At 41.3% G+C, this 21,533-nt stretch overlaps 1 protein-coding gene across 5 annotated transcripts in view; it reads right to left on the bottom strand.

Annotated features, from left to right (window-relative positions):
• RAB30 (RAB30, member RAS oncogene family) overlaps positions 1–21,533 on the bottom strand; it is an 84,001-nt gene that overhangs the window by 46,120 nt on the left and 16,348 nt on the right. Inside the window, exon 1 of one of the 5 annotated variants that reach the window (XM_073879795.1) lies at positions 3,678–3,751. The exons of 3 other annotated variants lie outside the window; for them this stretch is intronic. The gene's annotated coding sequence lies outside the window, so the exon portion shown is untranslated. Of the gene's footprint in view, positions 1–2,709; positions 2,851–3,677; positions 3,752–21,533 lie in introns of those variants that run through there. One more of the 5 variants, XM_073879792.1, reaches the window with a different exon arrangement.

Here is a 21,533-nt window from a genome sequence, read left to right on the forward strand (position 1 = left end):
AAAGCCAGACTATGAACCCAAATGAGCTGATTTTTAAACCTAGTAGTGGCACTATTGCCCTTTCCTCACAAAGCTTGCTAGATTTGTACTTGCTCCTTATTTTAAAAAAACTAACTAATAAACAGTTTAGTAATATAAACATGTGTGGTTAATCATAAAAAAAGTAAGGAAATGATCAACACAAAAGTCAGGATAAACACTGACTCTGGCAAGGAGAGAAGGGGACATGATTTGGGGGTAGAAGATACAAAAGCAGCATTTGAGGGACCAATAATATTCAATTTTATAAGTTGAATGGTGGATGCACAATTCTCATTTTATTGTTCTTCTTCAAGCTGTAAGTCCACTTTAGAACACTTTTTGGTATACATGATATGTTCCATAGTGATTATTTTTTTTGTGAGTAGTCCACTCTGGCTAGAACACAGGGTTTGAAGAGTAGAGAAAAGGAGAAAAGACTAGAAATGGAGTTTACGATGAAGGCAAATGGCTGCCTCAGTGATGCTCTCTTGGGAGTCAATGGCATTTATACCTAAGATCAATTAAAACAGCCCTCTCACAATCTATCCATCAAGAATGACAGAAAAAAATCCTTTTTTGTTTCTACTAAGTTACCTAGAGATGACATATCCAATGTCGTAAGCGTCTCACTGGGAAACATAATAATATGGTTTTGATGTATTTTTCCAGTGAAAGAAGAGTCAGCTTGCCCTAGGGAACACATTTGCCTCGAATTCTTAAGTGACACAAAGCTGGGAGGGATGTAGAACAAATGTTTTAGATGACAGAACTGGGATACATCTCGGTGAGCTGGAGTGACAGGTCAAATCTAGCGCACTTTATACTAACATCTACCACTTACTGAGACCATATGATATGCCACAAGCTTTACATAATGTATCCCACAGAGGTAAGTGGCCTGAGATCACAAAGCAAGTCAATAGCAAAGTCATCATTTGAAACCAGATTTTCAGATTCAAATTCTAATCTCAAGTGAGATTTCAACTACCAGCAATTCACTCTTAAAAAACAGAATCTTCATGGGACGCCTGGGTGGCTCAGTGGTTAAGCGTCTGCCTTCGGCTCAGGTCATGATCCCAGTGTCCTGGGATTGAGCCCTGCATCGAGCCCCGCATCGGGCTCCCCGCTCGGCGGGAGGCTTGCTTCTGCCTCTCCCTCTCCCCCTGCTTGTGTTCCCTCTCTCGCTATGTCTCTCTCTGTCAAATAAATAAATAAAATCTTTAAAAAAAAACAAAAAGCAGAATCTTCTTTACATCAGTCTGTCACCCTCAGAGAACTGCCACTCAACCCCCATCCCCTTGGGCATAAGCACCTCAGGAAAAATGATTAGATCAGACTGATGTCAGTCATTGATGTCACATTTGGGGGATCCTCTGACAGCTGCCAGGAAACTTCTATCTGCCCTGAAGAGCAAGTCTGTCATCAAGAGTAAGGTGTGAGAGGATTCTTTCTGCACCCCATTCCCAGCTTGGCTATGCCTGCTTCCCCATCTATATTGAAGAGTTTGTAAAACTCATGATATGCAGTTGTAGACAGGGGAGCCTTATCACAAAGACTGCTGAGCAAGACCCCTGAGCCAGCCTGATCTCCACCTTCAATTTTCTCTCGTCCTCAGGGCCACTGTGATTTGCTGGGTGTGTGTAGCCAAGAAAACAGCACAACCACCTCCAATGCACAGTCATATCCAATGAGCAATCCCGAAAGACAGCCAGAGAATTTTAATGAAAACCAGAAAACTCTTGGCTACTAAGTCCAACTGCAGTCCAGGCCTGACAGCCCTTCCCCCCCCTGCAGCCTAGAGTCCCTGAGCCAGTTTCACCCCAAAGAGCAGGGAGGAAAATCCATTCTGCATTCAGCAACATCTTCCAAGGCAGTCACTTTCCAGGGTCATTTAGGTGAGAGGCAAGGTACATGCTGATTGCAGGAGGACCCAGGGACCCTGAGAAGCACACGGTGCAGCAGCAACACATCTGAGCCAACAGATTATGAAACAGTCTATTTAAAAAAAAAAAAAAGCCTTTCCTTCTGCCAAAGCTGTCTGAACACAGCTGCATACAGGCTAGTGGGGAATCTTAACAAGCTTAAAGGGACCGTATTTCAGATACTCCATAACCAAAGGTGGAAGAAATGAGTATTGTGAGCACTTACTATGTGTCAGGCACTTTGATCTCGTGTAACCTTCATTGTGAGGTGGGAATTATAAACTGCATGTAACAGATAAAAACACTGACACAGAGGTTAGATAAGTTGTCCCAGGGACCTAGCTGGCAAATAGAGAATCAAGGCCCAAAGTTCAATATGGGTGAGGCTCCTCAGGAATAAACTAAAATTCCAACCTGTCCTGCCTAATAAAGAGAACAATCATTTCTGAACATCAGCTGTGCCTGGAACTCAACTAAGATTTCTGCATGTACTATATCATCTAAACCTCACAGTGACCAGATAAGATAGAGAGTCCTTATTATCCCCATTTTAGATGGGGAAGCTAAGGCAAGAGGTCAAGTAACTCAGCCAAGGTCATGACATCGCCAGGATTTGAACCAGGTCTATCTAATTCTAGAGCCCCATGTTAGAATACTCACTCTTAACAACTGACAGGAGAATAACGTAGGTCATCGTACCGACCAAACAAGTTGCACGAAGACTTCAGCCCCCCTTCCCAGCAGGCTATCCACGTTCCAGGGTTACCTTTCAAGTCGTCCGAGCACTCCTCAGTGGAGGCACAGAGTCACTGGCTCTGGGAAGCCTGACAGTGACATCTGTACCTTCCTATGGACTGGGGGGCTCTGTTGACACTGCATGGGTGAAGGAGAAGGCTCCCAGCAATGATCCCCAGATGCCTGTGAGTACAGAAGCTGACAGCTCCTTTCTGCAGGCTCTGCTGCACCGGCCCACCCACCTCACAGCAACTCCTCCCCTCCCCAGCAGCTCACAGGCCTATTTTGTATTCTTAACAGGAGACCATGTGCCTCCTCTTAGAGCAACCATGATTTCCCAAAGGAGATGACTGTCTAGACAGAGCATCCCAATCCATCTTGACAAGAAATGGGCCACACAATGTCAGGTTTGATCGTTTAGGGTTTTGGGGTCTGTTTTCAGCACCCCAGTGAAGGCTCTGGCCCTGGCACCTCTGGGTTATCAGACTGAACATCACACAGCACAACAGCTGATATCCAGGGTTAGAACTGTCTTCCCAACCAGGCAAGCGTTACCTGAGAGAAGATACAGGCATGATACACCCAGGCTTATGGGTCATGCACTCCCAGGCACACCACAGAAACCGTTCCTAAGATGTGCCAGGTACCACTTGTAGCCAATATCTTAATTCATACAACATCCAAAGAAAATATTCACAACATTTCATGAGGTAGATAGGACTGCTTTTCTTTTTCTCTTGATAGGATTGCTTTTGTACAGATAAGGCATCTGAAGCCCAGAGAGGTAACATAATTTGCCCAAAATCACACAGGAAATGGCAACTTCAGAATTGAATCCACTTTTAATAGGACTCCAACACCCTTACACCCAGTCAATCATGAGCTATTTATTTATTCTGCAGCTATTTATTGAGCACCTTCTATGGGCACCTACTATGCCACATACAGAAAATATGGTTGCTAACATGATAACCTGTGTCCAGTCACCAAAGAACTTACGCTTTTAAGAGAGGCAGTGCAGATCTGAAGGACAGGTACAAAATAATGAGATTAGGGCCTTTGATGAGTGATCAGAGCAGGCTTCTCTGAGGAACTGGTATTTGAGCTGAGACCTGAAAGATCAGGCAGAAGTTACAAGAAGTGGGAGGGCTGGCTGCAGGAAAAGGCTTGTCATGTCTAGAGAACATAAAGGCCACCAGGGACCAAGGCTGAATGAATAATGGGGAAGAAAGAATATTTGAGATGACGCAGGGTCTTGTTGACCACAGAAAAGAATCTCGATTTTGTTGTAAGGGCAATGAGAAATCAAAGAAGAGTTTTAATTGGGGGACTGACATGATCTGATTTGTGCTTTTGATTTTGATTTTGTTTTGTTTTTAAGTAGGCTCCACACCCAATGTGGAGCCCAAGGCAAGGCTTGAACTCACAACCCTGAGATCAAGACGTGAGCTGAGATCAAGACTCGGACACAACCCATGGAGCCACCCAGACACCCGGAATTTGTGCTTTAAAGAGATAATTCTGCTTGCTGTGTGCAAGGAAGGGGCCGGAGTTAGGAATCAGGGGAGAGATGATGGTGGATTAGACCAGGGTGATGGTAGAAGGGATGGATTTTATATTTGGAGATAGGACTGAAAAGAGTAGCTGATGGACTGTATGTAAATAGTGAGGGAACAAACCCTTAGGTTCCTAGCTTGACCAACTGGGTGGACGGTGGTACTACAAGTATAATGAGAAAGACTGAAGGAAAAGCAAAATGCTCATGAGATAGCCATGCATTTTATTCTCTTTTACACCAAGAAGAAAGAGTAGACCCAGTTGTGTTTTTTCTGGGGAAGCTGTAAATTAAAGGCTTGAAGCTGCTCAACCTGGTGAAGAGCTGCTGGGAATGAAAATGGAGAATAAACAGCAAGAACTTGAAAGGTTGATCTAAGAAACAGGGGTTCCACGTACTTCATGTGGCCATCCACTACTAAGCTGGGACCCATGGGTGGAAGGCAGACATAGGAGAAGCTCAGATGGATGTTGGATGGAGAAAGACAGTCAGAGTTGTGGAAAGGGAAATGAGCTGCCTCCAGGTGACAATGACTTCCCTGTCACTGGAAGTGTTAAAGAATAAATCAAATGACCCCTTGGCTGGACAGTTAGCAAGAAAATTCAATAATCAGGTGGGAAAATCCTTCTAAGCCTAAAATCCTCTAACCCCTAGGATCCTGTGGTTTTAAGATACAATCTTTGTTAATCTGACCATTAGGGCTGGAGTTACCCCAATCAGGCAAAACTTCCTTGGTATGTCCTTTTAGAAGGCAAATGAGAACAACATTAGCTTATTTCAGCCACTATAAAGTGACTTCTAGTTTACTTCTAAGTGTCCTACAAGATGCTGAAAGTATAGTATATACTGGTATACTTTTGCATAGTTTTGTAAAAGGCACAAGCTATGAATCAGATATCCCAGATCTGCAATTTATTAGCTCTGTGACCTGTGGCAAGTTATTTAAATCCTCTTGAGTCTCCATTACTCTCTCTGAAAAATGGGAAGACTAATGCCTAATTCAGGATGTTTGCTGTGAGGCCCAAAGTCCACTACTGACCCATTACAGCAAGAATAATAATGATAACTAACATTTATCGAGTCATTGCTATATCCTAGTATGTGCTATGTGCTCTCTGTGCATTTTTTTTCACCTAATCTTTACAACAACCCAGGAGGGACATACCATTGTTATCCCTGTTTTAGAAAGTAAAGATTTCTAGAGATTAAATAACTTGCCTAAGAGTCATATAGTTAGTAACTGCTCAACTGGAAAAAAAAAGTCAACAAAAATGAAAAGAAAAAAAAAAGACAAAGAATACATATTTAGATAGATGTTTAGATATTTAAAAAATGTAACCTACTGTGGAACTTAACAATCAATTCACTGACTAGACATTTAGTAAATATTTATTGAACATATAAATGAATAACTGAATGATTAAATGATTCCAACAAACACATATTGAGTTCTTACCAGGCACAGCATTAAGAAACTAGGGTTACACAGAATTTACATTCATTTCATTGAGAGGTTGCCATTAAAACCATTATCTTCCAATCATAGATAAATTCAGATTATTGATCCATAACCCATGAAGAAAGGTCCTAAGATATGTCATTCTCAGACATACCAAAAGAAGCCAGAATTACTGTTCTTTCTTTGGGAGTCCCATGTTAGAGGGGTGTTCAGAGTAGTAGCTGAAAACTAAGAGCACACAAATAGAAGCCAATGGAGGAGACAGTCTTGTAGAAAAGATGAAAAAGACTTCAATAGGAAGGAGAAATCTAAGAGAACAAAGGCTTTAAAAAAGGCTGACTTAACACCCTGGAGTTTGCTTATGAACTTCACTAGAATTGTGGGGAAAGAAACCAAGTCTCAAAGGGCATTTGGATGAATGGTTTAAAGAGGAAGAGGAGGTTGTCTTTTAAGAAGTTTGGTGATAAAAAAGAAATAGAGAGAATAGCAGCCTCATGAAGAGGAGCAGAAGGACTACTGCTAAGGAATCAAAAGGAAAGGAGAAACCAAAGACGGATGATACATGGAAGAAACACAAGGAAGAAAAAGAAAGACCAGACCCAGGGAAGTCAAGAGGGGTGGGATGGAATGCACAGGGGAGAGGCTACCCATGGGAAAGGAGAGATCATTTTCTGTTCTGAGACAGGAATGAACGAGGAGAGACTATTGTGGATGGACACTGTGAAAATTACTCTGAATCAAGCTGGATGGATCCCCAAACCAATCAAGTTAGGGAACACCATTTTAAGCTTAAAATGATATTGATTTCCTTGGGTCACTCATAAATAAGTTGGTATACAAAAAGTCAACCATCATTTGGATATAGTTCTACACGGTTAAAAATCAGACTTATTGATGGGCACCTGGGTGGCTCAGTTGGTTAAGCGTCTGCCTTTGGCTCAGGTCATGATCCCAGGGTCCTGGGACTGAGTCCTGAATAGGGCTCCTTGCTCAGCAGGGAGTCTGCTTCTCCATCTCCCTCTGCCCCTCCTATCTGCTCATGCTCTCTCTCTCTCTCAAAATAAATAAATAAAAATCTTTTTAAAAAAATCAGACTTATTGAGATGTGCTTAATATTCCATTTCTTTTGGGGAGGGAGGGGCAAAGGGAGAGGAAGACAGAGAATCTTAAGCAAACTCCATGCCCAGTGTGGAGCCCAACATGGGACTCGATCTTAAGACCCTGAGATCATGACCTGAGCTGAAATCAAGAGTTGAATGCTTAACTGACTGAGCCACCCAGGTGCCCCTATATTCCATTTCTTAATCTGGGTGGTGGGTACATTGTTGTGTTCAGTTTGAAAACATCATCAAGCTATTACACTTATAAGTACACTTTTCTCTACATATATATCAATAAAAAGTTTTTATAAATTAGTTATTAACTTAGAATCACCACTCCTATACTTTTTGTCAGTTTTCAAAAGAGTAACTTAACCTCAAGAAAACTACATACTCCTTCAGACAGGCAACATTCTTTGCAATTCTTTTAGATTCATCACAGTACTAAATGCAAGGCTAGATGTGCAGTAGGTATCTAATAAATAAATGTTGATAGGGGCACCTAGGTGGCTCAGTTGGTTGAGCACCAGCTCTTGGTTTTGGCTCAGGTCATGATCTCAGGGTCATGAAATCAAGCCCCCACATCGGGCTCTGCACTAGGCATGGAGTCTCCTTGGGATTCTCTCTCTCCCTCTGCCCGTCCCACCTCCCCTGTATGTTCATGCATGCACTCTCTCTCTCAAATAAATAAATAAAATCTTCTAAAAAAATAAATATATATTAACATATTTGGGAGAACTTTAGCACCAGACTTAAGCAAATCTATCTCCAGGAAATGGCACCTTTATGATTGCAAAATCTGGTAGACCCCACGTTAGCCAGGTGATTGCACTGAGCATCGCCAATAATGGGGATAAACTAACATTATGTGCTTCCCCTCACACAGCAATGGCAAGTATACAAAATCAGCTATTTAGAATTCTTGCCGAAAATGTTTAACCTGCATATAATCATGGAGAAATAACTAGACAAATAAGGTTGTGAGATACTCTTAAGAATCTTAAAAATATCAATTTCATAAAATATAAAAAAGGAAAATCATAGATTAAAAAGACTAAAAAACAAAGAGACTAAAGATTACATAACAACCAAATTTAATGTGTAATCCTTGATTGGATCTTTGAAGACGGATCAACAATTATATTATTAGCATTATCAAATTAACATTATTATTATTAATATTATTTGGACAACAGGGGGATGATAGATTGGTGCCTGCAATTGTTCACTCCCCCTATCTATGCCCCTGAGTAATACGACTTTGCAGTTCCTCCCATCAAGAACTTGTGATTTGCTTCGGCCAAAAGACTGACACAAAAGCTATGCTGTGCTAGCTCCAAGTCTAGGCCTCAAAACATTTGCACACTTCCACTCTCTCTTGCAATCTGCCTCAATGCCATGGAAGCAAGTGTGGGCTATCCTGCTGGAGGATGAGAGATCCTCTAAGGAAGAGACAAGCCATCCAAACTGAGGCCAACTTAGACCAGCCAGCCCCTAGTGGATCCAGCACCTGACTGCAGACATTGAAGAGCCCCAGCCAAAGATCAGCTGAACCTGATCCCCATTAGAAGAACCAACCAGTTGACCCACAGAATTATGAGTATTAATACATGGTGGTTGTTTTAAACCGCAAAGTTTTGACATAGTTTGTTATATAGCAAAAAAGCAACTGATTGAAGGTGAGATTTAAATATAGACTGTGTATTAGACAATATTATAGAATCAATGTTAAGTTTCCAGGGCATGATAATGCTATTGTGGTTATGAAGAAGAATGTCCGTACACTTTGGAGAGAAATACGAATATGTTTAGAAACCAAGTAACATGATGTCTTGCCCCCCCTCCAAATGTAAATCTGCCTACAGAGAGGAAAATAAAGCCTATGTGGCAAAATGTTAACAACTTATATAGATCTAAGAGTTTTTAGATGTTCTTTTCACTAATCTGCTTGTTTGAAATTTTTCAGAATAAAAAGTTAGAAAGAAAAAAACGCACACCTATCTCCAGAACATGGTGATGCTGAATGTTTATGGGGTAACACAGCACACTACCATGTACTGAACAGACCCTTCTCATTCTTTTAGCTATCGTCTACCTCCTACTCCTCCTTCTGAAGGTGATCACTGCTGCTCAAGGGGGAAGTGGAGTAGATAGAAGCTGCAGTAAAGCAGAGATATGCCCTGGTATAGTTAAAAGAAACAATCATTAATAGATAAGAAACTTAAGTGGGTTAAGTGTCTGCCTTTGGCTCAGGTCATGATCTCAGGGTCCTGGGGTGAAGTCCTGCATCGGGCTCCTTGCTCTGAGGGGAGTCTGCTTCTCCTTCTCCCCCTGCCCCCCATCCCCCGCTTGTGTGCTCGTGTGCTCTCTCTCTCAAATAAATAAAATCTTTTAAAAAAAATAAGGTAGGTATTAACAGCACGCAGTCACTAAGTGAGGTTTCTCCCTGATATAATCAGAAAAAAATTTCTGGCGGGTTGGCTGAGGCTTGAAAAGAAAAAAAGCTTTGGCAAGACACATGGGCAGGTCTTTGAATTATTTTCTGTTAGAAAACAAATATTCATGTGTTTCTCTATTTTAAGGGATTTCTCAAACGCCTACAAATGAGAAGACTATCTTCATTACATCTCTTCCCTCTGCAAAATCCCTCAAGATTCTTACCAAGATAGCCTAAATCTATTTTTTCACGACCTAATGAAAGCCTTCTTTATTTAATTTGGATCTTCCTCCAAGTGATATGCAGCAATTTTTAATGCTGTGTATTGACTTATACATACCAACCCAGGGGCCTAGGTTCAAAGGATATAGCTTTCTGAGCTGAAATCTAAGAACCTTGGCTTTCCTATGCCATACAGAGAAACCTGCTTACAATGAATGAATGGCAAACAAACCCACAATGTTCCTTATATAAAGAAGTGATCTAGGTAACGAGGGCTTTCTTAGAATTACCTCTACAAATCTGTAAAAATGTCTTTGACTTCAAAACAAACAAACAAACAAACAAACAAACAAACAAAAAAACTCCAAGCAAATCCATGTATTACCATTGTCAGGTGAGAAAAACATTCAACTTCTACAAGAAGGCAAGAAAATACCACAAGCATCACAAGGTACCATACATCTAAATAGTCGGTTATTCTCATCCGTCAGACCTAAAAAATTAATGCAGCAAAGATATTTGTTTTAGACATCATTTGGATCAAAGTCAAATCCATGCCCAATTTTTCCTACAGAATCCTTCAGTTTTTTAGCCCACAAACCCCAGGATGCCTCAGACTACAGTTTGAAACTACAGTTTTTAAATCTAAATGCTTGTGCAAAAGGAAGAAGGTGACACATACAGAGAGAATCTTCCAGTTGCCTCCACAAACTTCATCAGATGCAGGGAAACCAACCAGGCTCTCCCGTCTTCAAGGGAACTTTGATGTTCAAACAGAATTCTACTGTGCACATTAATTCTCAGAACTGTTCTGTGCCACTGTAAAGACAGCTTCAGAGCAAGAGGCTTTCCTGGCCCACATCTGCATATTAACGTATACATCTGGTGAAAGGATGAGACATCCGCAGACCTGGCATGTGTCTCCTCAGCCACTGAGTTCCCGTTCAGTTGTCACAGTTAAGTGGGAGTAAAGGGCTCTGAGCAGGTTAAGCACTTGAGCTTGGTACTTGAATCCTGGCTCTGCTACTTAATGACTGGGTGATTTTGGACAAATTTTACTTAATCTCTTCAAGCTTAGTTTCCTCAGCTGTAAAATGGGGATGGTAATCTTACCTATTACATTGAGTTATCATCAGAATTAAATGAGGTAATATATATTACATGTCAAAAAACTTTCAAGAATGTTGGCTCTGATTATTATTCTCTATTATTATTTGGGTAGCTATACTAAATCTGTTACGGGCCTTTATGACTCCAAGAATCTGTGTGACCCACACTAAGAAATTTGACATCTCTGGGCCTCATGCTCATTATCTGCCAAGTGACCTGTAAAATCCTTTCCAGCTCAAGAATATTAAAAGGCTCTATGCTCGATCTTTTATGTTTTCATCTGTGTCTCAGTGCCACTGCCTAGATAAACTGGTGCAAGAGCCAGATAAACTGTCTTTATCCTTTTTCACCTTAGTTCCTTTAATCTAATAACCCACCCATGCATACATAGGATGTACATAAGGTATCCGTCCCCACAGAAAAAAATAAGCAAGTATGGAGGAAGCCATGTCTCTGTCCCCTTTCTTTAGGCTGGGTAGTGGCTTCCAAAACACAAGTGTGGGAGGTGCCATGAATAAGTGGATTTCCTTATACACCCACGGAAGCATCCCACATACTGAGGGAGGGGTGCCTTCCTGTGCTCCAAAGACACCCACTCCTGATCTCCACATGGTTCCTTCCATTCAACCATCTTATCTGCCTGAACTGATGGAGGGCTGGGATTTTGTCATGCTAATTTTACATCCTCAGTTCCAAACACAGTGCCTGGAATGTGGTAGGCACCTAATGACTTAGTGAATAATTAAATTCATACTTCCCAAGGCACCTGGGTGGCTTAGTCGTTAAGCATCTGCCTTCAGCTCAGGTCATGATCCCAGGGTCCTGGGATGGAGCCCCACATTGGGCTCCCTGCTCCACAGAAGGCCTGCTTCTCCCTCTCCCACTCTCCCTGCTTGTGTTCCCTCTCTCCCTGTTTCTGTAATTAAAGTAAAAAATCTTAAAAAAAAAATTCATACTTCCCTCAGGACCAAAACTATATATTTGCAAAGTAAGTAGGCAATTTGAGTTGTGGGCCTGAACCTTTGGGGATCCTTTATTAAGGGTCAACAATCCAGCAGTGTCAAGAACTGGCTGTGTTCTTGCTGGTGGTGGTGGGAAGTGTTGTACAACGAGGGATTATTTTACCCCCTGGCTCTCCGTTTCCTCTCTGATTAAAAAAGGGGAGGGGGGAATGGGTTAGATCAAGGGTGGGAAAACTATGGCTCATGGGCCCAATCCTGCTTATGTCTCTCACCTCCAGTTTAAAATGGTATTTACATTTTCAAATGGTAGTAAAAAAAAAATAATAATATGCATCAGAGACCATATATGGCCCCCTAAACCAAATACATTTACTTTCTGGTCCTTTACAGAAAAAGTTTGCTGACTCTGGATTAGATTATCTCTAAGGTCCCTTCAAACCCAGAAATTTTAGCATTCTAACTCTACTGGTTTCCTTGAACAGTCTGATTCTGGCTCCTCGCACGGAGTATTTCCAAGACTGAAACAATACCCAAGGAACAGCAGGACCTCAATTGTTATTTGTTTAATTGAATAAATGGATCTGTAGCAGCAACCTTAGGAACTGAATCCCAAACCAGGTGGGTAAGTTGGGTCAATGTATATCAAATGACCGCCTAACAAATGCCCCCAGGGTCAACTCGCCACAGGGGAACACACAGTTCTATTGGCACTTTGGGTAACAGTGACACCTGCGATGGCCCGGAGCTCAGATAACCCGGACTAAGACTCACCTTGTTCCACCAAATAAAAAATACATTTAACCATCCCGTGAACAAACTGCTTCAAACAAACAAGTTATAAAGCTGTCTAGATGTAGCTATCAGAAACACAGATCATCTGATCAGATAAGCTTAATGGTGGCGGACCCAAGAGAATAAATCCCATTCACAATAAGGCATACAGAATAATTGAGCTTTCAACATTCTGTTTCTCCTTCCCTTTTGCTGTTCATATATAATACCAAAACAATGAATTCAAACATTTATGTGAGGCAGCAAGCCAAGTAAGGTCTAGAATATATGATCCTATTAACATTAATGGAAGTTGGAGCAAGGTAAAAGAGAAAATAAAGCTCCCTGGTTCCGCTCTCAGTAACATACTTTTCCAAAATAAACAGCCAACAATTATTCTTTTAATGTTCCTTCTCCATGCACCCATAAATCACTCCTGGGCATATACCTTGTGCTGATTTCAAAGGATGGGTTTCTGGTTCTATGCTGTTGTTTTTTTAAGTACGCTCCACGCCCAGTATGGAGCCCAAGGTAGGGCCCGAACCCATGACCCTGAGATCAAGACCTGAGCCGAGATCAAGCGTCGGACCCCTAACCAACTCAGCTACCCAGGCACCCCTTGAGGGGTTTTTTTAAACCTTCCCTTTGCTCTTCCTCTTTCTGTATGCCTACAAGGAGTTCTAAAAGGAACTGGGGATGCTTTTCTGCCATCCCTCAATTAAGCACCTCTAGGATAGGCAGAGTAAACCCCAACCACGTATTTCATTGTCAGACTATTACAGGAATTACAAAGTTGATGGACAAATTCCACCCTCTCTACTTTCCTCTAAAGAAGCTACTTGGAGCTCTCTCTTTCCTCAGCTGACCTGAGAAATCGGAAGCACCCCCACCCCACACCCAAGGATGAGTGGATTCACACATCTCACTCCCACCCCCACCCCCAGGCACTATGCTCCAGACATACTGGCCTGGAAAGTTAAAAAAAAAAAAATCCTGTATATCTCAATGCTCATTTCCAGGCTCTTCACAAACCAGAGGAGTGAAGAATAGTTTAAATTTAGATTCTCTTTCTGACTTTTTTTTTTTGGTAAGATTTTGTCTTTAAGTAATCTTTACACCCAATGTGGGGCTCGAACTCACAACCCAGAGATCAAGAGTCATATGCTCCACCAACTGAGCCAGCCAGGCACCCCCTTTTCCTGACTCATTAAGCCGCCAGAACAGTCAAACAGACACTAATCCTCTGCGGACCTCTGCATGAACCTCAAAAACAAAAACAAAAACAAAAACTCTTCACTTCCCAGAGTTGTGTTGTTTTCATGTTTTTCAACCAATAAAAATGGGTTTAACCTTCGCTGGCATCCTTGCTCCAGAGACAAGGATCCAGCACTCAGGTTATAGTGTCAGAGCTCTGGAACCGTCTAAAAAAAAAAGTCCTGCAATGGCTGTTCTCTGTTCCCAGGCCCAAACAGTCTCAACCCCATTTTCTCCAAACCCCATCACTGTAAACCCTGTTGTGGGGACCCAGCCTGGCTCTGAGTAACTGCATCAGCCCTTGGATGTTCCTGCTCTTCTCCCCCTGGATGTGATCCAGAGCATCCACTAGGGACTGAAAAATCATCACACCATTAAAAAGAATCCCTGGAAGGAGTCTAGGTAATTAATGTACAGAAGTGCAGGCTGCCTCCACCATAGAGTAAATCTGATATTTATTCACTTTGTCTCTAAAAAAGCCTTTGCAGACTATTCATTAATGTTTGCACAAAGAAAAGAGACCCACATGTGCCTTTTGATTGTGTTTAATAGGAAGTTTGAGCAAATAGGCACTGGAAAACATGTTGGCCTACTTAGTTATTATCAGGCATATATATATATATGGAAAAATTGCATATTATTAATCAAAATAGACTTGCTTCCTCTTTCAACAGTGCACAATCATCTTAAACACGGTACAACCATTCTCACTCCTCAAAGCAGAATTGACCATCCCCTCTACTTTGGGGGCCCACTGTACCCTGCAATGGCCTTAATAATGGGACCTGTGATCCTTTATTTACCCTTTGTTTGTATGACTGTCTTCCTGTACCCCACTGTTCCTACTCCCCCAGGCTCTAAGTCTCTTAAGGACAAAGACTTCATCTTCCTTCTTGAGCCCTCAATGCTCAATAGCACACAGAGCACAGCACACAGCAGGCGCTTCACAGCAACAGGATGGGAAAGGAGAATAGGCAGTAAACATTAAGAAGGCTGAAACTGAATGTTTTATTCCTTGGTGCCTGGCCTATAAATATTTTTGGAATTAATGGATGGACTGAAGAAACAAAGGAACAGCAGTACTAAGGCATGGAAGTATAGAGCTTGGCTGTAGAGTAATGAATGTCAACTTTCATCAATTCCAAAACATTTTTTCTTACATTTTGACAGGAAATTAGGATGCATTTTTACAGTGGATGCCATCTTGGCATGGTGTCATAGTTTATTTGGAACCTTATTTTTTCTTTCTTTATCAGTGGTGCATAGAACAGTCATACATGCTAGAAATGATGGTGTCTGGGGCACCTGGCTAGCTCAGTCAGAAGAGCATGCAACTCTTGATCTCGGGGTTGTGAGTGCGAGCCCCACGTTGGGTGTAGAGATTACTTAAAAATAAAATCACAAAAGAAAGAAGAAAGAAAAAGAAATGATGGTTGTTACCAATTCAGGGAAATAAAAGCATTTGATGTAGCTGTAGTAAGAAGGGCTGGAAAGATGCTATAAAATTGTACTGAATTTTCCGCAAGAGTAGAAACAAAAAAAGAGGATGGGCCTTTTTAGTGGCTGGGTCAATGGGGAGGTTATGTGTCTCACAAGGACTCCCCTTCTCTAAGAGCAGCTCTAGTGGGGCTCCCAGTGGTCACATCCATGCGAAATAACCCTGCCCTACTGCCCACCACTGATTGGTTCAGGGATGGTCACATGATCCAAACTTGAGCCAATCACTCTGAATCTTTTTACTGAGAGCCAGGAGGAATATAGGTCACATCTCTGCTTTAACAACAGTGAGATTTTTGTTGTCGTTGTTGTTGTTGTTTTTATTTTCTTTCTACAATAGTGAGATTTAAAGTTCAGGAGATTTCCGTGGCCATACTCCCTGCCGTAGGAGAGAAGCAAAGGCAAAAGACAGAATTTGACATTATCTGACTGCCTGTGGGGTTCAAACTAGCTACACGGTCACCAAAAGAAAATGTCTTTTTCTTCCTGGGCAAACAGGCCATAGTCCTCAGCCTCATTTACCATTACGTGGAAGCATGCACTGAATAATAATTGGTGGAATGAGGATAGAAATAATATAAGCCTCTTCCAGACTTGGCCCATGAAAACCTCCCACATGAGATCCTTGAATTTCCCTCTCCATCTGCAGGTTAAAAGGAGAGAATTCTGACACATCTAGAGGAGAAGGGAGATGGAAGGAGCCTGTGTTCCCAAAACACAGAAAGTGGCTTAACCAGGAGAAACTATGCTGAACTGCTGTATGAACAAGAAACATACTTTGTGTTAAGCACCAAAATTTGGGGTTTGTTAGGGCAGTTACTTGCTCTAATATGTCTTGGTTCCAGCTGCACCCATCCTTCCTATGGTTATATGAAATACCCAGTATCCTTCCCATCAATTTCCTCTTTGCCCAAGCTAGTTTGAGTTAGGTTTCTTTCATTTACCAACTCAAAGAGTTTGAGAAACATAGCCAAGAAGAATGAATTACAACCATTTGAAATGGCAAGAATATAGTGGTAAGCAACAATCCCCAAGTGTCTGAGGAATACCTAGAAAATTTCTCAGAACAAATAATCTGAACAAATTTATGACAATACACAAAAGACTCATCAGTTTCCAAGGGCTTCTAGCTCTAAACTCACAAACCACTTATAGTAAGGTACTCTCTTCCCATTCTCATTTCATTACCAGAAACATATACGAAGTTTAACAGTCCTGTTATACCTACAATCAAATATCCTTAGGAGTTCTCAACCATCTGAATCCTAGCAAGTAAGACAAACCTCATTTATCATACACAACCAGCTCTGCTGTCCCAGGATTTCTTGGGAAATGGATCCACATACAGCTCTGAGAATCCAAATAATTGCTCTGGGGCGACTAGCTCTGGGTATGAGTGTACAACCCTGACCAGTTTTCAAAGATAAATATTCAAGAATCACCAAAGCTTCTAGGAGTATTTATGACTATAAGTGAAAAGATTACAAAAATAAACATGAGAATAATATCATGCATGCCTACTTGAGCAAAGAAAAGATTTGCCAGGAACTGGGGCCAGAGATGACAGAGCATGCATCCTGCTCAGTTTCCAGAAATGTCTCTCATTGAGCCAAATGTGTTTTATAACAACAAGCACTGACATCTGTTATACATTCTATGGGCTTGTTATACAGCACTTCAATACTATACATCGAGGTATTTGCCACTCACAACAACAGTATGAAGCTAGGATTGTCATCAGTCCTTCACTTAGAGCTAAGAACATAGGCTCAGACAGGTCAAGTCTCACAGCCCCAGGATTTGTGTCTTGAGCCAAGACTTGAGCTCCAATCTCTTTACCCCATATCCTTTGTCCATTTCACTGTAGTAGCCCAAACTGTGGAATACGAGGGCAGAGAAATGGCCTGCTAGAGACTTTTCCCCACTGCCATAATTCATCAACCCATTTGGAGGAACAGTTTGTTATTTGGGCAGCCATATGTGGGAACTTTCTAGGGGGTTAAAGGCCCAGGGCCAAATGCCTGGCCTGCCTCCAAAATAAACTGGGAAAATGCTCCCTGAGAAGACACTATAGCTTTTGCCCACGGGGAAACCTTGAGAGAGAGGAGGAAGGAGCCTAAAATACAAAGGGTTAATAGTGGAGACCTCTATGTGATCCTGTCAGAACTTCAGAGTTGGAGGCTTCTGAGAGCTTAGCAACAAGCTCTCTCAGGACCCAAAGACAGAATCTGGGGCAAATGACCTGAAGTTACCCTTTGTCGGGGAAAGAGAAGGGATCAAATACATAAACTGAGCTGGCCTCAATCAGCATTCTCTCAGATGACTTTTATGAGCCACTTCAAAGACACAAATTGCCAAGATCAAACACTCATATACTACCTGGGAAAGGCAAAAAAGGAGTGGGGGGATTAGTATTTTAGTAAGAGCCATTTATCTCTGGGAGCTGGTGACCCACCACTTCAGAAGGAAGACACAGGAAATTGGGAGAGCTGTCCTTTGGCATGTTGGAAAATTTTAAGAGCTGGCCACCCCTAAATATCACTACTTTCTATGCTCCAACAATGAGAGGGAAGCCCTGTACCCTGGTGCAGTTTCTCCAGAAGTAGAAAATCCAGAAACCTGAAGAAGCATGGGGTAGAAAAGGCAAAGGCCTTGATCTTAACAAACTTGGGCTTGAGTCCCTGCTCAGTCTCCTGTTAGCTATGACAAGCAGGTCAAACCTCCTTGAGCCTCAGTTTCCATATCTGTGAAGGATAAGAACACCTACCTTGTAAGACTGTGGGGAGAATAAAACAAAATTATAAACATAAAGGGCATAGCACAATGCGTATACATATTAATTGCGCAATAAATGTTAGCTCTTTTAACTTCCCTTCTTCAATTCCTTGGTATTGGAATTCTAATATTTAGTCATTCTAATTCTTAGCAATTCACCTGTCCTTAGTAGTCTTGAAAGAATTATATATGTTATCCAGTATGTTGGCCATTTCACTCGTCTCTTTGAAATATAATCATCTGACTTTAGTTGTGAACACCTCAAATAACCCTGGGCCCTTGGGACTCTTACTAGTCTACCCCATGCTTCCTAAATTCCCTTTAAAAAAAAAATTAACTCCTAGGTTTCTCTTCAACTTTATAATCTTTCTCCAATCTGAAAGAGAATCCAAACTATATCAATATTTGGCTGCACTTAACTGTTAAATTCAACTAAACTTTCCACAAGGCTTAAAATCAAAAGGAGCTCTAAGGTCAACAAATCTTAACTGAATTTAGGGGTGCCTGGGTGGCTCAGTTGGTTAAGCGGCTGCCTTCGGCTTGGGTCATGATCCCAGGGTCCTGGGATCGAGCCCCACATCGGGCTCCCTGCTCAGCGGAGAGCCTGCTTCTCCCTCTCCCTCTGCTGGCTGCTCTGCCTACTTGTGCTCTCTATCTTTCTGTCAAGTAAATAAATAAAATCTTTAAAAAAAAAAAAAAGAAAGCTTAACTGAATTTAATAAATTTGTACTGTGCTTACAACCACTGGAACAACAGGAAGGATGAGGTTCTTACAGTCTTCCTCATTACCTTCCTCATCTTTGGGATGCTTTCCTCTCCTCTTGACATCCCCTTATCCAAGACAGGGACAGGTGCCTCTTCTCTATGCTCCAGTCTTCCATTTATACCCCTACCAGTGCTATGACCATACTGTACAATAACCATCCATTTCATCTCCTTCACTAGCCTACAACCTCCTTTCAGGCAAGAACAGTGTTTGGCCAAACTTCAATTACCAGTTCCAGCACCCACCAGCTTGTACCTGGTACGTAATAGATACCAAATTGGTGTTGGATGGGGGATGGATAGATGGATAGATGAATGAATAAATAGGGGGTTTTGATCTGGGAGAAGCTTTAGAAATAATCTAGTCCAATACAAGGTCTTCATTTCACAGACAGGGAAGCAGAGTCTCAGAGCTGCCGGTAACTCAGCCAAGGTAGTCTCAAAAGCAGCAAGAGAATGACAAGTGGTAGCAGTCACATGCCATTTTTACTGTGAGTTCAAAGGCAGACATCACTTCACACTCACCCCCAAGAGGAGATAGTGTAGCTTCGTGGACACAGACAGCACGGGCTCCACAGGCCAAGTCTTGCTTCGGCTACCTATCAGTCATGTGACTTTGGGCAAGTTACCTCATCTCTCTGAGTCACAATTTCTGCATCTGTTAATTAGGGCTATTAATAACTTCAGAGTTGTTGGGAGTATTGCATCTGCCAACATACATAAAGTGACTAGCATAGCACGGGCACTATGTGCTAAATATATGTTGACTGAATGAATCATGAATGAGTCCCTGTCCAGCATACCACAACTTCATGAACCTGGTTTAGACTTTGCTTTTAAGTCTCTGCCCACATGGAAGGTGGCTGGGACACCCATAATTACAGAGCCATTTGGAGACTTGTTCCTTGCTAGGATTGGATCTTTAAGCAGCACCAAACCTCTATAACTGCTCACTGTTCCCTTCACTTGGGTCGCTCTTTCCACCTTCCTCATTGCCACATAAATCTGACCCATCTTCCATTGCCTAGCCAGATCTATCCTGTCTAGAAAGCCTCTCTAACTCTTAAGACTTCATCAGTCCTTCTTGTCTCACTAATTGCTTTCTACCACACAGTAGTGGGATATTATCTGTTTGCGTTTTTTAAATTGTGATAAAATATACATAATATAAAATTTACAGTCTTAATCATTTTTAAGTGTAGGGTTCAGTAGTGTTAAGTATATTCACAGTGCTGTGCAGCCAATCTTCAGAACTTTTTCATTTTTCAAAACTGAAACTCTACACACATTAAATAACAACTCCCAATTTCTCCTTCCCTCTAGCCCCTAGCAACCACCATTCTACTTTCTGTCTATAAGTTTGACTATTCCAGGAACCTTATATAAGTGGAATCATAAAATATTCATCCATATGTGTCTGCTTTATTTATTTCAGGATATTGTCGTCCAGATTCATCCATGTTGTAGCATGTGTTAGAATTTCCTTCCTTTTCAAGGCTGAATAATGTTCTACTATATGTACATACCACATTTGGCTTATCTGTGCATCTGTTGATGGACATTTGGGTTCCTTCTACCCTTTGGCTATTGTGAATAATGTTGTTATGAACATGGATATATATAGGGATGAACATGTTTTATCTCCTCTACTTGAATGTGAACTTCTTAATGACAAAGCCTAGGTTTCAATCTTCTGTGGGTGGCTAACACATGATGGGCACTCAATAAATACCCATCACTTAAGACAGAATTCTGCTCCAAAGATGAAGCAAAAAAGTAATCATCTTCCACAAAAAATCTGCAAAATGGCAAATCACACAGCAGAAAAGCACAGGCTCTGCAGTAAGACTGCCCTGATTTCTGGCCCTGGATCTGCTTCTTACTAGTCATATAATCTTAGGCATGTTACTTCAGCTCTCAGAGCTTCGGACTCCTCATGTGGTTTTGCCACAACTAAATGCTATAACTTATGGAAAGCAGTAGAACAGCACTTGGCAGATCATAAAAAATGTTTGCCATTATTATTATTATTATTATTATTATTATTATTAAGTTCTATAATAAAAGTAACTTGGCAGCACCTGGCTGGCTCAGTCGGTAGAAGATGGGACACTTGATCTCAGGGTCTTGAGTTCGAGCCCCACGATGGGCGTAGAGCTTACTTAAAACAAACAAACAAACAAACAAACAAACAAACTTGCACATACCAACATGCCATTTAGCTTCCTGGCCATGGTAACTTTAAAAGCAAAGAACATGAAAAATTCTGAGACCAAACAATTTACAGCAGGTAACAGTCAACGCAGAAAGCCCCTACTACAGCAGCAACAATTAATCTCGATTGGTGTCACTGAATGTGGAATCTTGAATTATACAATTGCAGCTCATGAGCTGGAAATTTTGTCACATCAAAGGGGCAGACTTAAACGTTATACTAAGGATCATCTTATTCAGCAAAGCAGCCTGTCCAAATTCTCATAAATGTTTTTTAATCAGGATTACTTGAGGTTTTTTTGGTGCCTGGGCTAAATCTATTTTGAATTTAATCATAATTCATGTTTTGAAGCTTTTAGTAAAAAGATGAAAGAAATAAATAGATCTTTATTACTATTTCAGACAGAAGTATTTATTTCAATCTGTCTCAAAGGAAATTGAGCTCCCCACCCCACTCCCAGTTCCTCTAGGACATAAATTCCTTTTGAGGTTGCTATCCGAATTTTCCAGACCAGAAACATTCCTTCCAAAGTTAGCTCTTAGAAAGGCAAGTTTTTGAGTCTTAGAAGGAAAAGCTTGTCCAAGCTTCTTTTTCTCTGCCAAAACAATTAACATTTGACATGGCTAATTCAAATGACTCTCACAGACAAAATCAGAAACTTGATTGTGTAGTTGGGGGAAGAGAAAAGAAAAAAAAGAGAAGGTAAGAGGAAGTGACCCAAATGCTAATATTG

Source organism: Callorhinus ursinus, unplaced genomic scaffold (assembly GCF_003265705.2).
Source record: "Callorhinus ursinus isolate GAN/ISIS: 27379988/994484 unplaced genomic scaffold, GSC_fseal_2.0 scaffold35, whole genome shotgun sequence".
Lineage (NCBI taxonomy): Eukaryota > Metazoa > Chordata > Mammalia > Carnivora > Otariidae > Callorhinus > Callorhinus ursinus.